The sequence below is a fragment of the Felis catus genome, chromosome B4 (assembly GCF_018350175.1).
Source record: "Felis catus isolate Fca126 chromosome B4, F.catus_Fca126_mat1.0, whole genome shotgun sequence".
In the NCBI taxonomy this organism is placed as follows: Eukaryota; Metazoa; Chordata; class Mammalia; order Carnivora; family Felidae; genus Felis; species Felis catus.
This window is the reverse complement of record NC_058374.1, coordinates 7,960,061-7,983,183: the sequence shown is the minus strand read 5'-3', so window position 1 is coordinate 7,983,183 and position 23,123 is coordinate 7,960,061. Positions and strand designations below refer to the sequence as shown.

The 23,123-nt window shown below is 45.8% G+C and overlaps 1 long non-coding RNA gene across 1 annotated transcript in view; it reads right to left on the bottom strand.

Annotated features, from left to right (window-relative positions):
* LOC123386436 overlaps window positions 1–23,123 on the bottom strand; it is a 124,309-nt gene that overhangs the window by 99,362 nt on the left and 1,824 nt on the right. The window contains exon 2 of the long non-coding RNA XR_006600287.1: window positions 20,372–20,510. This is a non-coding gene — a long non-coding RNA (uncharacterized LOC123386436). The remainder of the gene's footprint in view (window positions 1–20,371; window positions 20,511–23,123) is intronic.

The window sequence follows — 23,123 nt, the reverse complement described above, 5'->3', positions numbered from 1 at the left end:
AGACAGACAGAGCATGAGCATGGGAGGGGCAGAGAGAGAGGGAGACACGGAATCCGAAGCAGGCTCCAGGCTCTGAGCTGTTAGCACAGAACCCGACACAGGACTCGAAATCATGAACTGCAAGATCATGACCTGAGTCAAAGTCAGACGCTTAACTGACTGAGCCACCAAGATGCCCAAGTAGAATTAAAACTAAAAAAGGAACACACTTAATGGAAAATTAAAATACGATATAGAAAATATTAACAAGAAAACCTCATAAAACATACACTTAGCTAAATATTAGAATTAACAAGTTTTTATGTTTTACGTAACCAGTTTAAAAAAGTTTAATGACAAGTAACACGTTCAATAACTACCGAGTAATGTGCTTTGCAAACCAGTGAATGTCCATCAGCATTACTTTTTAATTTTTAAATTTAATAAATGGGGTTCTTTCTTCAAAGCCACTATAAGGCCACTGAAAGATTACACCGGCCCGGCTTTACCTACCTAAAAAAAAAAAATAACAGTAAGTGATAGCTCCAGGACAACTATCAGGAAAAAAAAAATTATGAGAAGGAAACTCTTCAGAAAAGGAAGTTATCAAATTTAGGATAAACCGACATACATCACTCTTCACAAAGCCAAAGACTTTGTAATTATACTAGAAAGTAGCACAGAACTAGGTGGTGAAGAGAAAGTCTTTTTCAATGAGGACACACAAACCTTTTTTCGTTTAATTTGCTCAAAAATGAAAAAGGAACACTGAATCCTCTGAATTGAAAAAGAGTGAAAGAATCCAAAAATAAAAATCAGATAAGTAAGAGAAAACCCACTGGACTGGAAAGAAAGGAACTTCCCAAGGCCTAAGAGACGTATGGGACATACTAAACACTGAGCGAGAGCAGCATTTAAAAACTTGTATCTGACCATTCTTCCTCGATGCTTCTACCTGGACGTTATAATTGCTGGACGCGGTCAGAGGCAAGAATTTTACAGCAAACGGAGTCTTGAGTCAGGTGAGATGAAGCTGTTCATTCCCCCTTGGAGAAGCCTCTGGCCCCCCGAAGCCCAGCCAGGCTGCCCGGGAGAACTCGTGGCTCCCGGAATAGAAGGCAGCAGGACTGGAGGCGGAAATGGTTTGTGCTTCCTCCTTTGGTCTGACAGTTGGGAGTTAAGTGACAGATGACAAGCCAAATCCAAGAAGGTCCAGGAGCCACGCAACAGTGTTGGACTCATGAAGGGTTTGGAGGTTTGTTTTCTGTGTGTGTATGTGTGTGAGTGTGTTTTGTTTTTGGTTTTTCTGTCTGCCATTCATGTTTCCCCAATCTATCAAGCAGGGGAGGAATAAAAACTCGACAGAGCGGAACTGTGGGGAGGAAGCCCTTTACCTAAGTCAGCACCCATCCTCTGGCCTCTTTGTTTGCAGCTGGTTCGAGTTGAGAAGGTCGGCGCTTTACGCCATCCCTGCGAAAGGGGCGTCTCACAGCCCCCTGACGTCAGCAACTCTGCACTGCCAACTTACTTCTTGGCACCCTTGTTTGCACCCTTACACTCTTCTTGAAAACAAGAATAATACCTGGCATGACTTCAAACACACTGAGCAGCAGAACTCAACAACTGCCATCCTCCAGGGACCCTTGAAAGAGGGAGAGTCACAGAAGAAGATGGACCTCTGGTCTACCGTGAGTCTGCCTAGAACCGCCCCAGACAACAGCAGCAGCCTCACAAAGACAGCTGCCACCACGAGGGACCAGGAACTTGTCAGCTTTAACAGACCACATGTCGCAGGAGTGAGCAAACGCAAACAAGAGTGGTAAAGGTCTGATTAAAAACTTACATAGAGAGAGGTCCAGAAGGCATTTACTTTGGCTGAAAAAATAAAACCAATTTTATGTTTTAAAACATTTGTTACGTTTATTTATTTATTTTTGAGAGACAGAGACAGAGAGAGAGAACAAGTGGGGAAGGGGCAGGGAGAGAGAGAATCTCAAGCAGGCTCCATCCACACCATCAGAGCAGAGCCCCAGGCAGTGCTCAATCTCACAAACCGTGAGATCATGACCAGAGTCAAAGCCAAGAGTTGGATGCTTAACCAACTGAGCCACCCAGGCGCCCCTAAAACAAAACAAATTTTAAAAATATATACATGTAAACAGATACATAGAACCCTTTCTAGAATTCGACAATTACAAAAAAAAAATAACTGCAAGAAAAATTACTTGTTGATTTTTTAAAGGTATTGACAGCCAGCCCACTTCTAAGACTGCAAGAGTTTAACAACAATAAAATAAATACTTCATGACCAGATAGATGGGTTTCCTAGACCATCTGGAACTCAGAGATTTCAACGTTGCGAAGGCACGGCCTAGGAAGACTTCGTGGAGAAAGCTGGACTTGAGCTGGCTTTGAAAACTTGTCAGCCAAAAATACACTTTTCGTTGTTGTTGGTTTTTTTGTTTTTTCGTTTGTTTAATTGATTGGAGTACTCTCAAAAGTCACCATCATTTCCGTCCTTCAACAGAGAGTCTGGCAAAGTGGTCTCGGATTTCCCATTCATGCCTCCGACTTCCCCCTTAACATAACACCTCCTCCGGCTGCACTCTTCTCAGTGGGCTGCCTGCCTGACTGCTCGGGGTTGTGTCGTTCTGCCTCACAGGATGCGTTTGCGTGGTTGATGCTCCTATCTGGTCAATTCTGAAGCCAACAGCCAGCCGCCTGCTTTGGCAAAATCACCCATCAGGCCGAAGGGGCGCGGGAGGTGGCCTTCACAATAATACCTTTAACTTCCATAACTTTCCCCTTACCAAAATTTTATATAATCTATAACATCCGGTTCATATACACAGAGAAGATGGAGACACTTTGACCCACATAAAGAATCAGATATGTCAACCTTGATCTGCAGCTGAGCCTCCCCCAAAGCCAGCCAGCCACAACCTCCAGACATCGATTACTCCTTGTTTAAGGCTGATAAGCATCATAATATTCTTGGTAACATATCAAAATGTGCTGACTAGAAAGCACGCCGCATTATGTCCTGGCGGGGCACTGGATGGGTGGTCCTACAGTCAACATTCTTACTCAACCACAGAGAGAAACTAAGGCACTTGGAGTCTGAGGAAGGGAATCTTCTTGAGAAGCCACTGAACACCACCTTCTATGGCACATAGGAGTTCTTTTCTCGACATCCTAAGTGGCCTGACGGTCCAAGTAGAGCCTAATCTGGAGGCAGACGGTGCTAACATTTATGAGTTATTTCCATTATCAAGCTAATATTGGCCTCCCTGATATATTCTTATCCATCATAGTTTTAGCCTCTGGAAACACTCAGGATTCTGGGCACCAGGCGGAAGTCCTGGCAATTCAATCTCTACTCCGTCTATGGCTACGCCTGCCATCAATACATGTCCACTGGGAACAAGGAGTTTCTTTGGATCCCAGTCCTACCGGGAACAAACTCTTGTTGAAACCTGTAAAGAATTACTGTTCAAAGTGAATCAGAGTTACTTACAACTTATAAGCAATATTTTGTTTAGCGATAAGAACAAAGTTGAGTACGAGAACAGTGTTAAAAAAAAAGCAGAAAAAATAGACTGATTACGTATAATCACATATGTTGAACTATTTCTAGCCTAGATATAATCTTAATATAATGAGTATTGTTAGGAGAGATAAAGATAACAATAATAACAATAATTTTATTTATAAACCTTTTTCCAGCCAATGTGCTCGGGGCATCGCATGATCATATACAATGATTAAAACACTATTAAACATCAAATGAATTAAACACAAGCTATTCTTTAGATAGAAAATGAAGTAACGCTAAGGAGTAGGGGCTAGTATTAGAAGTAAGGAAAAATGACACCAGGTAATAGGAAAATCACAGACTGGTTAGCATTCTGTCCACTCCAGTTACTCTGAAAAAGAATCTTGTAAATCCTCCTTCTAATGTATTTGTATCCTAAGTGTCTACTTCCTCTGTAGTTCCCTCTCCCCATATTAAAATTTCTCTCCTTTCTTAGATCCAGATCTAATTTTACGTCCCTTCAGTCCAATCCGCATGACAAACGGCTTTGTCGAAAAGAACCAACCCAATAAAAACAAAGCCAGTCATTAAAGCCATTTCTCCAAGGTTGGTGTTTTCTTGTGCTCACGATGCATTTTGGCTGTATAACCAATGGCACTAAAAAAAGGAAAACCCGGTCAATGTCTGAGCATAAAGGCCATACAACTGTAATTTCCAATCTTTCCGCCATCGTGACACTCTCTCATTCTGAGTTTGGCAATAACCACTGACTCCCTCCTCCCTTCAGAAAAGATAAGGATGGTGTGAAAAACACTGTTGGTTACCTACACCACAACCGTTTCCTCCCCCTCCCCCGCCTTTCTTCCTTGCTAACAGAACACTATTTTTGTTCACAGTACCAGGGGTCATATGTTTGTGGAAAATGGGCCCCTCCCCAACTCCGGGGAGAAAGTTAATCCAAGACATCAATGTCAAACGCACTCCCCTTTGCCAGCAACAGGCTTGGTGTCAGCCATGTAATGAAACCCCGGCCAAGAGACACAACACCAAGTCTGACAGGAGCTTTTTGGGAGAGGTCTTCCCCCCGGCGTGCCTCAGGCTACGTGTGGATGGGATCTGTAGAACCACGGGGTCCCTATCCTGGGACCATGAGATGCAGTACCCAAAGACGAAGTCGGCACATTGGGTTCAGTGGAATAAAAACGTGGAAAGACACTGGGTCCCCGAAGAATTTATCACGTAAACCATACCTTCACCCTAAATGCCATCTCTTCTCATACAAGATAGTTTTCCTCCTTGTTTAAATCTGTTTAGCTGAGCGTCCTTTCATTCGCAGCTAAAAGCCCTGTCATCAACTCAAAACGCATCTCCTTTAACAGAACTGAAATGAATTACATACTTTGGGGATTTGTATTTTTGGGAAACTCCTTCATACAACTGAGAACACTTGGAATCTTTTGAGTCAATTTGAGCAGCACTTAGGTAACACTTGAGTGCCTCGTATGTCCCAAGCATATGAATACGTATCTCACCTTTTCTTAATTCCTATAATTCCATGTAAGATAGCTATCTTTGAATGTTCATAATAATGTTTATTATAGGTAATATCCGAAGCTAGACTTTCGTTTTCTTAAGGAGTTAATCAAGTACTGAATTCTTGTTCCTGGCTACACTCTCAGACTGAATACTGACTGCCTCAGGTTCCTACAGAATGTTCCGGGATTCATTTTGGAATCCTGGATGAAGTACTGTGCTAATAACAAAGTTTTTTTCTTGGTGGGGTCCTGTAGGCATCTCCACCCCAAATCCCAGCAACTCCATCCTTATTCCCGCCAAAACCCTGGGAGATACCCTTCCCCTTCTCTCCCCCACCTCATGTAATCAGGCGAGAAACTGTGACTTAACCTTCCCAAGAAGCTTAGAATGTGATCTTTTCTCACCACCTCCATGTGAACACCCCACATTCTGGCAAACAGCTAGAATGAGGCTGAGGAAGGTCTGCACGTGCAAAATTCAAAGAGGCACTCAGTCTCAGGGTCACTTACACGGCTCTCGGTGAGTCTCTCCTTAAGTACTTAACTAAGGGAGGCCATCTTGGGGCCTACCTCATTCACCCTAGGCATGGCCTATCGTTGCAATATCTCCAGAGCTCTTCCTGACACCAATCCTTGCCCCTCGACAGTCTATTCTCAACGCAGCAGCCAGAGGGATGCTTAATAAATGTGAAGCAAATCATACCGAACCCCCCGGACCACGGGCCTTTCTGCAGATGCCAGAACACAACGCACGCACACTGCTACATTAGGACCTTTATTCTGGATACTGTTCCTCCCAGAACACTTCTCCCAAATATGTGCTTTGGGTATTTCCCTCACCTATTTCAACTCTTTGCTCACGTTTCACCTTTGACCTCTAGCCTACCAGAACACCTCTGAGCCTTCCGTTGCCCTATCCAGCTTTTTGTTTTCCAGAGCTCTTGTCACTTCCTAGCTTGACTTTTTGTGTGTATACCTTAGCGTCTGCCTCCCCTCGCCGAATGGCAACTGTGAGGGCGCAGGAATTTTTTTGTGCCTTGTTCTCTGGTCCATCCCGAGTGCCTGGGAAAGGCTCTAAGCACACAGAAAGTGTTCCAATAAGTATCTGCTGAATGAGCTAACTAATGCAGCAGTCTAAGAAGTGACCAGTGGTACTAGGAAGTGAGGATGAAGTGGTGACTGAATCACGGTAGTGGCTCATAGGTCATTGTTTGAGTTTGGAGATTTATCCCAAGCACACAGTCATTGTGCTCGGTATCCTGAGTGGGTCTCAAACAGGAATGATGGAATCTGATTTATGGGGGGGCGGGGGGGTTCCATTATTTATTTATTTATTTTGAGAGAGAGGGAGAGAGACAAAGTGTGTGTGTGCACAAGTCAAGGAGGGGCAGAGAGAGAGGGAGAGAGAGAGAGAATCCCGAGCAGGCTCCACGCTGTCAGCACAGAGCCCAACGTGGGGCTCAATGTCATGAACTGTGACATCACGACCCGAGCCGAAACCAACAGATGGACCCTTAACTGACTGAGCCCCACAGGAGCCCCAGTGTTTTAGAGTCATTTCCCTGTTACGTGGGAATGACTGAGACTGAAAAGTGGACAGAAGCGGGGGAGATGAATGCCTTAGTAAGGCAACATCTGATACACTCGGATTAGAGTGACAGAAGGAAAGGGTGGAAGAAATGGATGGACATTTTAAAAGTTGGGCCAACACACTTGCTGGTAAATTGGAAGCAGGCATTGCCTTTAAAGACAGGAACGTTGATATGGTTAAAAAAAAAAAAATGGTAGCGGGTCCACTGGAGGAAAGGGGTAGAGACGTTTTCAGGGAAGGTGGAACCGAGAAGATACATTTTCTAAATGCTAATTTTGAGATGCCTCTTAGCTACCCAAGGAGAACCATCAGAAAGTGGCTGAAGAAGCCTGGTGGATGGGGGAGAGGCCAAAGCCGGCGATGAAGGGATGAAGTCATCGGCATCTGGGAGCTGGGCGCCTGGGTGACATCACCTAAGAAAGTCGGCTCGCAACGAAGAGAGCACAGGAGTGAAGGTATGAAATGGAAATGACATCTGGAAGACTCCCCTCGTGGAGGTTTTCTGCTCCTCGAAATCCTTGGATTTCACCTACTTTCAGAAATCTGCGTTTCTAGAGCCCCCTTCTGTGTATTTGCAGTCATTTCTAATTTCCTTCCTCGACCGTTATTTCCTCCAACGCATTCACTGATCCTCAGGCTTGGCTTTCGAGACCTAGAACCATCTTCAAAAGTCTTTCAACTCCGTCAGTGTGTCAGTTAATTCATTATGACATATATGTTAAAACAATTACATAAATTAAATAGGATTTAGTTCCTAAACTCAAAGTTGCTTCTTTATCTCCTCTTCTCCCTGACTGAAGACAATGGTATTTGTGCAACTGAGAGACAAGGAAAAACATCAGTCATTAGCGCTTCTCAAAAATATGCCGGGCGCCTGATATGTGGCCGGCACTGTATTTTAGCCTCGCATCACCAAGGTGGCCCAAAATCCTATTCCTAGAACAACCTAGAGGGCTTTGGTGGCCTTCGGGGTAGTTTGTGTCAAACTAAGAGAAGGAAGATGGGGGTGGAAAAGAAGGTTAATCATTCCAAGGGGAAGAGAGAACTGTTGACTGGATATCCCCGGAGACTCTTTCTGATGACGTGACCTATCTGCCTGAGGCCACTGGTCCTCGACTGGACATGGAGATTATGGTTGGAAACAGAATCATAGGCTAAGAAATGACATTTCATCTTATTTATTCGTTGAACTTCCCACACATGGCAAGCCACTGCCAGGACAAGCCTAGAACTCTGCTCAGAACAAAGTTCTCAACCCCTGAGCTCAAACACTGTATCCTCCCTTCTGGTGACAAACCTACAGTGGCTGTCCCTGGGCTCTTGTCCGGCAGCGCAGCTCGCACAGCTAATGCTAGGTCATCCGCTTCGAAAGGGTCTTTCCACTGTTTGTTTTCTCTTGCTCTTATCACAAAGGTGGATGGTACTAGATATGTTTCTTTTTAGCCAGAATGAGGTAAGCAGAGGTCAACCCGGTGTCAACCAGAGATGTAGAAAAGCAGATATAGTTACAGTGCAAACCTGCCGGCCTCAAGTAAAACAAAAGCATTCTTTCAGTGACACTTCAAAACCAATTGAAACCATAGTGATGATCTGGGGGACGCTTGGTAGAGAGAAGTCAAGCCCAAGCCTTCACCCTCAAGGGCCCTTTGTGCTGAGCTGACAGAGGGAGGTAGATGTCTCAGGCGACTGCTTCGTTTCGGCGATCTTAAGCCCAGCGCTGGGTGCACCTTGGTCCCCTCTTCAGCGGGGGACTGCACGTGAGAGAGATCGGACACTGACGGTGTCCAGCCTTTAATCCTTTCACGCTGAATCTATTCTGCTCCCTAAGTAGGAGAAGGCAGCACGCTTCCCCCGGCCACTGTTTCCTCCAGGCAAAGGGGAGATACAGGACGTCGGGGTCCCCACTATGCATTGATCTCCACCATAGCGCCTTTCTTTACATCATCACTGCCTTTCTAGGGTTTGCACATAGAAGGAATTCAATGGATATGTCAGGAATAAATTCCCTTTTTTTTTTTTTTAAGTAGGCTGCACACCCAGATCAGAGCTTGAACTCACAACCCGGAGATCATGATTTGAGCAGAGACCAAGAGTCGGATGCTCAACCGAGCCACCCAGGCGTCCCCAACTGCCTGTCTTTTAAATCTCAGTATCTCCGGGCACCTGGGCAGCTCAGTCGATTAAGCGTCCAACTTCGGCTCAGGCTATGATCTCAAGGCTTGTGTGCTCGAGCCCCATGTCGGGCCCTGTGCTGACAGCCTCCATTTAAAAGGCTCCTAGGCCAAAAAGAATCTCTCATTTTGTTCTCATTCTACTTTCCACACGATTTAAGTTGGGCTAAAGCTACTGTCACTAACTCTTCTCCTTTTTCTGTTGTGTTTTGTTGTGTTTTGTTCCATTTTCCCACAAGCCCCAAGTCCTTCTAATTATCCTTTTCCCCGCTCAGGCCCCCATCATGCTCTTTTCCTCCAATGCCCACCCGCCCTCGTCCCCCCGCGGTGATTCTTCCTCCTCTGTCATATATTTTATTTTGCTATCACCCTCACTGCCTGTCATCAAGCCCCTGCTTCTTTGTCTTAGCAAGGTGACCCCTGAAGAAATCAAATCATCCATCAGCCTTTGAGTCATAACATGATAAAAGAAAAAAGGTGCTATATGAGGTACTCTAAGAAACAACGTAATGCAACTATTGTTCAAGGGCTGTTTCCAGGCTGTCTCAAGTTTGTACTGGTCTACAACATTCTACCACCAAAAGCACTCACTTCCTAAGCTCTAAGAATCTAACGAACTCACTATCGACAGACTGACTTACAGCCCCACCGGATGCAATAAATATAATTTGTTCTTTACTTCCTGATTACAAGTAACGGATGGAAATATATAAATAAAAATTATGATCAACTGAATTACTTTATAAATACACTTTACAAACCTCGAGGGATTTTGGATAGTTTACCATTTGAATTGACAAGTTCCAGTCCAATAGGTAGATCCTGGGTCCGAGACAGTAGATGCAAAAGTAGCCATGATTGTTATGATGGTATCGTGATTGTTGTTTTCACCCGAGACTCCTGTTTGTCTTTCTAATTTGTCCTTAAGTGAAATCATGTTTAAGACAAAAGCCCCAGTCTGATAAGTTACCTGCAAACTCAGCCCATTGTCTGGCATATAAAAGACACCCAGTAAATGTTGACTAGATGAATAAATCCCAACATCTCATTATTTTTGAGAAGATTAAATGAACTGACATATACGAAAGCGCTTTGAGACACCTGGGTGGCTCAGTCAGTTAAACGTCTGACTCTTGATTTCAGCTCAGGCCACGATCTCACAGTTCATGGGACCAAGCCCCACATTGGGCTGTGCTGACAGTGCAGAGCCTGCCTGGGATTCTGTCCCTCCCTTCTCCACCTGCCTCTCCCCTTCTTGGGCTCTCTCACTCTCTCTCTGTCTTCCTCGCTCTCGCGCGCGCACGCACAAAATAAATAAACCTTAAAAAATTTTAAAAAGAAACGTACATCTTGTAGACTATAAAACAGTATGCAAATGGTTCTTATTAGGACACACTGAGTACTCCTTCAACATGCTGACTAATGGAACTAAGTAAGATTCAAATCAAAAGTACTACAGAAGTTCAACAGAGGCAAACACTGATCAAAATTAAGATTAAAACATGGATTCGTTCATATAAAAGACTCACATGCTAGAACAAAGCTTTCCACACTACACTATCTGTTCAACCACCACCGCATTCAATGACACATATTTTAGATTTTTGCTGCAATAGCATTGCGCTTCAAGTACCAATGTTTATACAGATAGAATGAAAGGCTTAGCTACTCTGGAGCAAAAAAATCAGTAACGCGGCAGTTCCAATAACTGAGAGGCTTCTATCTCCCTCATGTGACAGCCTGGCGCCCAGGTAGGTGAACTCGCGGCCCCTCGCGGCCTCGCGGCCCCTCGGCCCCTCGCAGACCCAGGTTCCTTCCCCGTTGTTTCTCTGCCCTGCTGGAGGGGAGTGTCTTCATTTGAGTGGTCAAAGCTGGTCATGAGCTAATCAGTGCTCTAGTTCAAAGGGAAAAGAGTAGAAAGAGCACACATGCAGTATTCTAAGGCTTAGGTCTCAGAGTTGTGTACTTCCCATTATATTCCACCGGGAGGAACTCAGATGGCCGTCAATGGCACCTGGGCAACGCGGTTGCATATCAGGCGGCCACATTCCCAGACGCAGTTCTACAGCTCAACAGATTTTGATGGAATATTAGCCACTAAGCTAGAAGGCTCTGTGAAGGACATAGGATGTGAAGTGAGCAATGAGGGTTATCTAAGATAACAGCAGGAAGTCTACAAAGAGCCATAATTACAAACTGTAAATTCCTAGGTCCCGCCTTTGCTGTCACCCAGGATCCCATTTCTTAACCTTAATCCACGCGTTCTTTTTAAATAAATTCTCGAGAAAGAATAATAGAACATCGTCCCCCAAGAGTCATACGGTAGGCTTTTAAAAATAATGTTTAAAATCTTTATAATAACGTTTAAAATAATAATGTGCACAGCAACACAGCCTCCACTCAAAATAATCAAGGATATAAGAACGTGTATGTAACAAAACTTAGCAAAATTTAGAGCGTTCATAGAGATAAATACTCATTGCCAGAAATGAATCGGCAATGGTTTTTCACCGCAACCATTTCTGAATGAGGCTCTCTACATAGCAAATGGTTTAGATAACAAAATCACAAGAGTAAAATTAATAATCATCACCACCACCATTATCATCATCATCCACAAAGTGAATTTTAAAAATTCTTTAAATTACACCCAGTGCTGGGAGTGACACAGTGACAGCACTAGACATTCTGTGATGAGAGAATGTGATGAGCTAGCTATGAAAGACAGTTTGGAATTTTCCAGATGAATAAGAGGAGAAAGGTCTTCTAAAGAAGAAGAAAAGGAGAATCTCCATGCACCAATGACTGTTTTTATTATTCTTAAGTTTTTAAATTTGTTTAATGTTTGTTTTTAAATTTGTTTAATGTTTGTTAATATTTGTGGCCACCCAGGGGCCACAAAAATCAAAATAAATCTTAAATTCTTTAAATGTTTAAATATTAAGGAGTCGGGATGGCCGGTTAAAACACCAAAGGAAGGAGTTATCTAAAATTTTATCGTTTATTCATTGATACGAAAGTGTTAACTCAGCACCTATTATGGGGCCCAATTCCTACACTCCAAAAGCTTTAGTCCACAATTTGGATCAGCTGCTCTTTCAAGACATGTAGGTATCCTGAGCACATGATCTCATTTAGGAGATTTTTGTTCTTTCTTAGTATCTTCCATACCATAGGAGTCACGGGCGTCATTTCCTAAGTCAGATGAGAATTTCAAGACAGATACGGAGTTAAATTCAACCCCTGAACTGAAATTCTACTTCTCCACTGGTGATTGGTTGAACACTCCTGTTGGGAGAAGAATTGGACACGTAGTAATGGGCTCTCGGAGTACAGGAGAAATCTTCTGAATGCAATTATGATAAAACTTATGGAACTGCATGACCAGGGATAAAGGAAAATCAGGCCAGGACCCAGGGAAAGTCATGCCAGGAAGCCTGAAGGAAATAAAACACGCCCCCACTTGTATCTCTTCTGTTCCATCCTGGCCTGTGTTTTACAAGCATCGGTGTGAACATGGGCCAAGTGAGTAGGAGATCCTGGATTGCCCCAGGTTGGTCAGAGGTTAAAGTACCGTCATCAGTGGCGTGAATATAGTAGAAATGGGTCAGACGCTACAACAAAGAGAATCAGGACAAAATCAACGCCTCTGGACCACCGTTTGCAAGACTTCTCTCATTCCACAGATATTCATTCATCCATTCCTTTTATTCACTAATTTCTTCATTCATTCTTCAACAATGATTCAACAATTATTTTGTGTTATTCTACACTCAAACTTTTTTTGGGGGGGGAGATGACAAAAATTCACGTATTTTTCTAATTAGAATAACTTGCCTGTTTTTAATGTATATTTTGAGAGAGAGAGAAAGAGAGAGAGAGAGAGACACTGCAAGTTGGGGAGGGGCAGAGAGGGAAAGAGAGAATCCCAAGCAGGCTCCACATTTTCAGTGCAGAGCCTGATGTGGGGCTCGATCCCACGAACCCTGAGATCATGACCTGAACTGAGATCAAGAGTCAGACGCTTAATCGACTGAGCCACCCAGGGGCCCTGAGAATAACTTTAATATCTTAGAAAGCTTGGCTTAAAAAAAAAAATGTTAGCAGTGACTAGACTTTGTGAGTCATCGCTTTGCAATATATACAAATATCCAATCATGGGGCGCCTGGGTGGCTCAGTCGGTTGGGCGTCCGACTTCGGCTCAGGTCATGATCTCGCGGTCCGTGAGTTCGAGCCCCGCATCGGGCTCTGTGCTGCCAGCTCAGAGCCCGGAGCCTGCTTCGGATTCTGTGTCTCCCTCTCTTTCTGCCCCTCCCCTGCTCATGTTCTGTCTCTCTCTGTCTCAAAAATAAATAAAAACATTAAAAAAATTAAAAACAAAACAAATATCCAATCGTTACGTTGTACACCTGAAACTAAGACGATGTGATATGTCTGTATCTCAATTAAAAACAAGAGAAAAAAGTTGGGTAAATCCTCCAGCAAATGTCCACGTACTTCCAGCACAGCTGTCTCATCCCCTTAGAACCATCTCGCATAGAAGACCTGTTATACCCAGATTTTAGACCTGGGAAATGACATATTCAACTCAATAATCACTGTTAGAGCAGAGATAAGAAATCCCCCCTCTTCTTGCATGAGAAAACAAACACCTGCAGGCATTCACCTCTTGGGACCATCGGGGCTGAGGTGTCCCTCCCACAGAATCTGCCAAAACCCACCAACAATGGCTCCGGGAGGCCTGTTTTGGCCTCGGGATTCTGTTGGTAAACTCAGCCTCCCCTGAAGGAACACACAGTCTTCATTTACATGAGGCTTTGCCTGGCACTTATCTGCGGGACTGCAGGACAAATAAAACATCACAGGGGCAGAGAAGGGGGGGGAAACAAAGCTCGTGGTTATATTATCTCCCAAGATTTGGCCCCGTTTTGATAAAAGACGGCACCCTCCCGCCCTGTCCCCTGCGGCCACACACAAACTTGTGTTCTGCTCTAACGCCGGGATCCGGGGTTAGATCTGGGTTTTAGACGGAAGATCTAAACTGATGGCTTTCGGGGCTGCCTGACTGGCTCAGCCGGTAAAGCATGCGACTCTTGATCTTGGGGTTTCGAGTTCGAACCCCATGCTGGGCGAACAGCTTACTTAAACAAATAAATAAATGAACTGATAGCATTTGGCTGTGTCTGCCTTTAGGGCAGCTTAGAAAAAGTACCTGGTGGGTTGTTAAATAGTTGGCATTTTTATTACCAACTGTGCTGTTGACTAGGGAGGGAATAATTACTACAGTTACTTCGGAGCATAAATTGTTAAAAATCACCCAGCTGGGTAGTGGCAGCTATCCTGGTTAGGGGTGGGGTTTTGAGCTCCAAATTAATACATGCCATTCTGCAAATTAAAAATCACCTCGGGGAGCGGCCTTGGTGGCTCGGTAGGTGAAGCAGGCGACTTTGGCTCAGGTCATGATCTCACGGTTCGTGGGTTCGAGCCCCACATCAGGCTCTGCACTCTCAGTGCAGAGCCCGCTTCGGATCCTGTCTCTCTCTCTCTATCCCTCCCTCGCTTGCACTCTCTCTCTAAAAATAAATGAACACTTTAAAAAACTCACCTCAGGGAAAATGGTGGGTACTTAACGAACGGTAACAATTCCTGAAGACAGAGGCATAACCTTTGCATCAAGTCCTACAGCACCAGAATCCTTGTTCTAGAAGAGAGCCCAGAAATCCATGCCAAGCCCTCGGATTCTAAATAAGCAAAACTAAGCTCAGGAGGGAAATTAGTGCCTGAGGCTACACAGCTGGAGAGTTGCAGGGCCGGCTTTGCTGGCCCTTGGCGGGTGGGGGGGCGGTGGTATGAGTGACCGTGGCCTTAAGATCAGGAGGTGATCCTAATATATTCAAGTGGACGTGTATAGAGAGACAATGGAGTGCAATATTTGGATTAGGATTAGGACTGTCTGTCCCAGAAAGTCTAGGTCCCCGAACGGGAGCATACACTTTGCTCTGTGGTGACTCAGAGGCGAGCCTGGGACAGAGGTCCCCTTTGGGACGCTCCTTCCCGGGGACACACATGATGGCATTCGTGCCCAGTCCCTCTCTGCAGCTCACCCTGACCCTACGCTAGCTGTTCAGCCACACACCTTGGTTCAGAGCTCACAGCCCTTGTCCTGAACCTTTGCAGATAAAGAAGATTCCTAACTTCAGACTGTTTCTGGAATTGCTTTCTGCTTCAGCCCACCGCCCCCAAGAAACTGGATTTGAAAACTAAGACACAGCAGGAAGGCATCACCTTGCTTCTGCAGCTCTATACTGTGTCTGTCACATCAGATTGCTTGACCCGTAGGGAACAATGATTTCCTTCTTGTAACAACTATGATGCTTGGTCACGTTTTCACCTGGTCAGTGCACAGGATTAACCAAGAGGTCCACATATCCAGTTAGCTCTCTAGGCTATCTAAATAACCGTGTGTCTTCCAGAAGGCCGCCTCATTTCTATCGTTTACGTTTTTATTTCCAAAGCGTTAGACTTGGTCAGATCGATGTGCAAAGACTGGGGAAGCATCAGCTCTCCACTTTAGGCATACGTGGCTTATAATACACTGATCATTTTACAAAGAAGAAGACGGAAAAGGTTAAAACATTCTGGATCAATTAACAGCTCATATCACCAGGTGGCCATCCACGCACGTTCCCTCGTGTTTCTCCAGCTGACATACATTTTTGGGCAAATTGTGGAATTTCTCTCTTACACATCTGCGGCATCAGTTCCATGGAGGGTTAACACAAACTTCTGTAATGATTGGGAAGGGGGTGGTTTAAAATCACACCAGCTTGGGGACCCTGGGTGGCTCAGTTGGTTAAGCATCAGACTCTTGATTTTGGCTCAGGTCATGAGCTCGTGGTCATGAGATGGAGCCCAGAGTCAGGTTCTGCCCTGGGCGTGGGGCCTGCTTAAGGCCTCACTCTCTCTCTCTCTCTCTCTCTCTCTCCCTCTCCCTCTCCCTCTGCCCCTCCCCTGCACTCTCTCTCTCTCTGTCAAAAAAAAAAAAAAATTAAAATCACACTGGCTTAACATTTCTCCGAGTGTGTTCCAAGGAACGTTCAAGAAGAGGAAAGAGAGTTTACAGAGACAAATAAATTGAGTAAACATGGGATCAAACTAAATATTTTGCTTAACTATTCTTCTCAGAGCCTTTATTATGCTAATGTCATTATGAATCATCAAGATGTGGATCCAAATACACCATTTCCCTACCTGAGCTGCCATCGCTTCCTTTTCCAGAGTATCTGATGGGACCAGTGCCCTTCAGACTAATATTGATAATCGCAATGATGACCATGTTTCAGGCCATTTTGCTAAGCTTTTCACACCACACTTCATTTAACCGTTCCAGTGACCTGGGTCCTACGTATCCCCATTTGACAGAAGAGGAAACGGGCTCAGAGAAGTTAAATCGCAAGTTCAAAGTCACACAGCTGGCAAGTTGCGGAACCAGAATTGAAGGCGTTCTGACTCCAGAATTTATACTCTTGATTACTCTATTACATATCTGTCTGCATGACTCATGCCCAGAAGACAATTCCTGCCCCCGTCAACTCTTGTGGAGTTTGGAGAACAATTGTTTTGAGAGAGGAAGACAGGATAAAAGATGGAAACTAAGAGAAGGGGACAGGGAGGCGTCATTTGGCCCAGATTAGAACAAGGTCATTAGACAGGTCATCACTGATTTTCTGAAGGAGTAAACGTTCCCTGTCCTTGCACGGGACAGTTCGTTCCCTGTTGGCAGGATAAGAAAGAGAACAGGTTCCGTTTTTGACAGGTATATACAAAATTAATCTTCTCCCAACAGGATGTAAAGGAAGGTAAGAGGCTTGTTTTATTCTGTGCAAATAGTTCACACTGCAAAGGTGACCAGACTGACATCCCAGCCACAAAACTGGTCCAGACCACAGGTGGCCAAGGGAAACCGATGTAGTTCGAAAGGTAGATTCCAAGTGAAAGTAAAAATCTGGAAAATACAGTAGAGAGGGGGAAGGCAACGTCACACATAAAAAAGAATGTCATTTTTTTGAAAAAGTTAACTTCAAATGAAGCAAAAGTTTTTTCTAGGACCCTATTCCTGTAAGGCCAGCGTCTCCACTACTAACCCATAAATGAACCTGCCGACAAAATGGAAAAAAAAAAAAAAAAAAAAAAAACCCTGCCTAGTGCAATTTAATTGAGTTTCCTGGAGGGACAAGCTGAAACCAGCCAACTTTTCCATACTCCAAGAAGGAATCTGAAATCTCACATGCCCAGTGGAAAAAAAAAAAAAAAGAGGGAGCAGTCTTCTGCATTTTAATATCACTGGGGCTTCTTTAAAGCTTTTGGAAGTTTCCTCAGGAGGCCAGGAGCATTCAGAAATTTAAAAATACGGAGTACTTCCCCTGTTAACTTCTTTTTTCACCTTATTTAAATGGATTCTGTTGCTCACCAAAAGTTCAGAATCCCCGGCCCAGAAAATAAATTGAGTTCGGATATTCGTTAAAGGACAGGGCAGGGATGGACAAGGAAAGAGGGAACCACCCAAGGCCAAAGCCCAAGGAATCCCTAAGGACCAACTCCACCCCACACCCCGCATCTTCCCACTCCCCAACTCCCACCCCTCTCCGGCCTTTTGATGGAGTGCAGGTGCCCTCCTGGATGGCCAAGGAAAGCCCGGCTGCTTCGGCTCCTGAAGGTCTAACGGGGCAGTCCACATATAGGCACTCTAGTGTCTCTAAAAGGCTTTGAGCTCCTTGCAAGGTGTCAAGGAATCAAAATAAGAAACACTATTATCACTGAAGCTCTTCTAATCCAGCAGGCTTCAGCGGAGCTTAGAAATGCCACTGTTCTCTCTTCAAGTCTTTTTCTCCCGAACTTTTAAAGGTTGGCATGACTGATTCATCTAACACGGCCAACAAAATGGAAAAGAAAAGCTTCGCGCAAATCCCTCCGTGTTTCTGCACAGGAGGTTATGCAGGGCAAAGAATACAACCTACTTCCTGTCCTCCCGATAGCTCAGGGCCCTGTCTGGTTATGTGGCTGTAACTTATCCTCACTCATACAAAAATTATTCATTTTCCACTCTGAGTCAGAACCCTTTCGGTCTCCCGTTGTACTCACAAAAATGCATCCGCTCAAAGCCATTTTATGTTCGGGATGTTTTTCCCTTGAGCATATGTTTCGTCTCCTTTTCTCTGTGTTCCTTCAGAAATGATGGCTGCCCCTGTGTCTTCCCGATTGGTGTGGATTTGTGTACTGTTCCATTAGAAATGTGGGTCCCCGCCGCCTTGCGCAGATCAGGTACGTTGCGTCCCCAATTAATTATAAGCTCCCTGGAAACAGGGGTTCACTTGGCACTTCCTATCGATCTGGACTTTGGTTCGTCATCTGCATGTGTCTATTTTATTGACAAATAAATAGCCTCATTATCAGGGGAGCAGGAGGGGACCATGAGATTTCAAGTCCCAAGAGCACCTCGTGTCAGCCCTAGGGCTCCACTGGGCACTAGGAAGAGACGGGTTTGCCGTTCACATTTACCTCTCCCTGCGTTGCAAATTCACACATTTTAGACGGGAGGCGAATACTGCTCCAAGATAGTTTCACAACTTAAGGATGTGGAAAATACCCACATCCTATTGCAAACACACCAAATGAACTCCTCAGCTGAGTTAACCATTCAACGACAACAAAACAACCAACAAGAAGTCAAAGCAGAAGGGAATATGCTGAAATATGTACTAAAACCTTTCAAAGGAATGCACACACACCAACCTTCGAGACAAAGACACGGCCGTTCACATCCCCGGTTGTGACCCCCGGGGCAGGGGGCTCTATTCTCTCTGGTAACAGCCGTGACCATTATTAGATCATGTGTGTACTCTGCACCCTTCAACCAGACCTAGAATCCTACCAGCTCCATGTAGTACAGAAGAATGGCGATATTAATTGATCTCATCCCACAGTTGACCTTCAACAGAAAGAAAAAAGTAATCATTACAACTCCCCCCCAGCCAAGGGCACTTAGTATTCGGCACGCTTCCAGTGTTTTTAGGGCCCTCTCTCCAGCACAAAGTCTCTGAAGCCCAGACTGGTAGATTGAGACCAACTCACCCACCATTTCCCAGCCCCAGGGAACGGGCCCTCCACATTACTCCTTTAATCTTTTCCTTTTGCAAGAACGAGCTCAAATACTGGGGAAGCCTTCTCCAGTCAGCCCACAGGGACCGCTTCCTTCTCAGAGCATCTCTAGAAGTCATCCCTCCTTGGGCACTGAGACGGATGACTTCTCTCCACCTTGGGACGCCATTTCTTCATCCAAACACTGAGCACTGAAATGCCTAACAGGTACCAGGTGCTGGGAGGAGCTGGGAAGCCAAGGTTGCATAAACACAGACCCTGTCTTTGAGTGGTCCAGAGGCTGTGGGGGTAAACAGCTTGGCTCCTCAGAGTCTGAAAACTCCTCGGGGCCAGGAGTCTTTGTGTCTTCATTTCGTTCTCCCCACCCCCCTCAGCAGCTAGCGTGCTGCCTTTCCCAGGGGAGCTAGCGCTCAGCCAAAATGAGGGGCGATGGAGACACGCAACCTGAAAATCCAAAGGGGACTTGCCCAAACACTGAGGCATAAAAGTGCCCCCACTTGGTGCTCCAAAATTATAATGCGTACCAAGATTTCACCCCCTGAACAAGGTGATACAGGCCAATTCCTTTAGGCCTTTCTAAGTACCTTTCACCTGCTCTGTAATTAAGGAATCTTGGAGGGGATTGGAAGGGGCATGTGGGGTGGGGGCTGATGGTGCATTTACATAACAAAATATGTTTAGAGCAGGAGATTCCAGTCGCTCAAAATTCAAAAGAAACACAAACAAATTTGCAAGGATGAGGGGCAGATTTTCACTCCTCTTAGGCTCCAGCAAATAGCTCAGTCATTCAGAATGTCCTCAGAGGGTCCTTTTTTTCCACCTGAGGGTTCAGTGGCTAAGCAGGTTATTTACTCCTAACCAGAGGCCTAAAGGAGCACAAAAGAGCGAAGTTGGTCACTGCCCCTGAGACTATGGAGCAAAAGCCACACATTATCCTGAGGAGACTGGATGGCTCAGCAACCCTATAACTCATTCAGGGACCACTGGAATTTACCTCCTCCACAGTCCCAGACAAAGGAGTTCCAGCCACAGCCAAGTGACCCCCCCCATGCCTATGTCTGCAAACCCCCGCTTCCCCAACCCTTCCCCCACCAAGCCCTTCCACGCATTCCTGCCCCGTTGGGACACCTACAGTAGCAAAGCAAGGGACCCAAGTCCACATTTTTTTAAACCAATTGTAATTGCCTCCAAAGCACATTTCTATCGCACAGTCTCAATAAGGTAAAGAGAATGAGAACATAAGGCCCAGCACGGATGGGAGCAGACCAGACAGGCTCAGAAAAAGCAGACAGATCAGGGCAGGATCATCTCGGTTCCGAATTAATGGCATTAATGCCTTGTTGAGAGTCAACGTGTGTTCATCAGGCGTGGTACAGAGCAAACGATAAATAAATGAAGTACCTGGTCTCTGTTTTTGTTGAGTTTACTGATGAGAGTGAGACGGGCCCGGCTCAGAGGCAGCACGCAGCTTCCCGGTATGAAATCGGAGACACTGATCTATTCTGCGGCCACACATCGTGCGGGTCTTTGGTTCCACCATCTATTTCCAGGTCAACGGGGGGAGAAAAAAGGAAACAGCAGAAAATGGCATCCATAAGCAATCATTTTCAAGTCGGAGTTTTACGGGCAGTTAAACGTAAAAACGCGCACAAATTAGGGAGACTCGTAGAGCCAAGAAGGACCCGTGTTTCGGTGCCACGCTGTGGTGTGCTAGCTGTGTGTCCGAGCGGACGATCTCGGTGTTCTAAACCTGGGTCTCCAACTTCGTGAGGAGTTTATATGGGCGATGGATATGATTAAATAGCGTATGTTCAATAATAGGATGCATATAAAGGGCTTAGCAGAGCGCCTGGTATTTAATTAGCACTCGGGAGGTGGAGAGTGGAAGACATGGTCAGTTGCCTCCCTGTCTGTCTCCTTCCTCTCCCCCACAACTTCCTCTCTCCTCCCACCTCCTGTCTCTCTCTGTCTCCCCCATCTCTCTCGCTTGTCTCTGTTCTTCCCACGTAAACACACACACATACACACACGTTCCGAACCTGGACGGACCTGCTAGAGAATGACAGCTGAGTAGGTGTGGGCATTCCTGAACCCCACTCCTAGGCTGATCACAAGTGAGTCTTGGAGGAAAGGGGTTATATCAGGACAAAGTTGAGAAAGTGAATTCGGCCTGGAGCGGACTCCAGAGTCCCAGAAATGACTGGACCTTCATTCCACGCAGACAGAGTAATGCAGGATGACCGCTCAGTCCAAATCATTCCCCTTACGTACCCTCTAGACACGGAGGAACCCACGGCTGGATGCCGCTCTTAAGGGATTTGCAGAACACAACAGAGAGCCCTGCTCACATCTCTACTCGGTGCACAAGAGGGAGATTGGGTTAATTTTCTCACATCTCTTATCTCGTCTCCACTCCATTTCTGTGTAACCGTAAATCTGCACAGGACAGAGGACACCGCTGACTCCTTCAGCAAAATCGCTTGCCTACTTGTTGCCTGTCTTCCGTTGCCATGATGGCGCGGAAGATACAAGGACTGCCCAGTGGGCTCGCGGATCGAGCAGCCTGACAGATAGTTCTCATCGGTCAAGACAAACTCAGGTCAGGGTGTGTGGAGAGAGAGAACACAGACGAGGGACAGGCGGGTCAGGGACAACTTCCTAGAGACAGTGTCTCCTGAGGTGGATTTTAAGGATGACTAGGGGTTACTCACGTGGGGTTACCAGTGGGAGACACCCTAGAAGGCCAGAGACGAGAGGAGTTTGGAATGAGGGCACCGCGTCACTCACAGCGTGCGGGAGAGTTGGGGTGCTCAAAGGGGAGAACAAGGCCGGGCCACTCAGGAAGGACCCGTTAGAGGCTAGAGTAGCTCCAGAAAATGGTAAGACTTTCCACAGTGGGACAACGTAATCAAATTTCAGTTTCAGGAACGACACTCTGAGGACAGCGTGACTGGAGGCAAGGGCTGGGAAGTGCGGGGTGAAGTTGAAATACGTGCAGGAAGAGGTCTCGTGCCCACTCAAACATTGTAACATACACCATGATTTTAGTCCCCTGAATGAGAATAACACAGGTCAACTCCGTTAGGCGTTTTCTCAGTAGTTCAGGAAGTTTTGAGGGGACTGGAATTGTCAGGACCGGCTGACTGAAGGAATGTGGACAATAAAGGAGAAGTTAAGAATGACTCCCAGATTTCTGCCTGGCAGGTGGCCGGATCACATTGTCATTCACCAAGGAACAAATGGAAAGACGAGGACTTCAGTCTGACCTCCTCAATTTGAGGTCCCAGAGCATACAGTTGGCTGGGTCTCAGGAGAGGGCTCTGAGGTAGAAATAGGCAGCTGGAGGCCTCTGGGGGGCTCAGTTAAGCATCCGACTTTGGCTCAGGCCACGATACTGCAGTTTGTGAGTTCGAGCCCTGCTTCGGGCTCCATGCTGATGGCTCGGAGTCTGGAGCCTGCTTCGGATTCTGTGTCTCCCTCCCTCTCTCTGCCCCTCCCCCACTTGCTCTCTCTCTCAAAAATAAACAAATATTTAAAAACTTAAAAAAAAAAATATAGGCAGCTGGATGCATCTACTCCTTGTGGAAGCTCACCTGGGAAGTACGTACAGTAAGAAGAGACCACACAACACCAACTCGTGGGGATGGTAAGTGGAAAGCACCTAGAGAGGAAACCAAGAGGAAGCACACAGAGATGCGAGGAGAAGGTCCCAAGGAAAACAGTGTCAAACGCAAGAAGGAAGTCAAGTAACAGTGGAAAGAGCCCCCTGGATTCAGTGCCTCAAGGAGGCAGCCCCCAGGATGACCTCCATCGAGGGAGTGAGCTCGAGAGGCGTGGTGTGGGTGGTTGACATTTACGCTTCTATTTGACCAGGACCCTTGACTCGTTGCTTCTTCAGCTCCGGACTTTTCGGAGGATGTAAAATGCAGATCAGGAGCTACTGGGGCCCTGCTGTAAACCCTCTTGACTCGGCAGAGGTAAAAAGCCCATCCCTGTGCTGCGTGCAAGGTTGGCAGTGGGAGGCGGGACCCACATGTGGAGGCGTCCTGCTGGCTGGGCTAAACACCCTTCAGATAAACCTGCTGATCAGGGCCAGAAGCTGTATTACCTTAGTATAAAAAGTTTAGCAAAGAAGTAAAAACGCCCATATTAC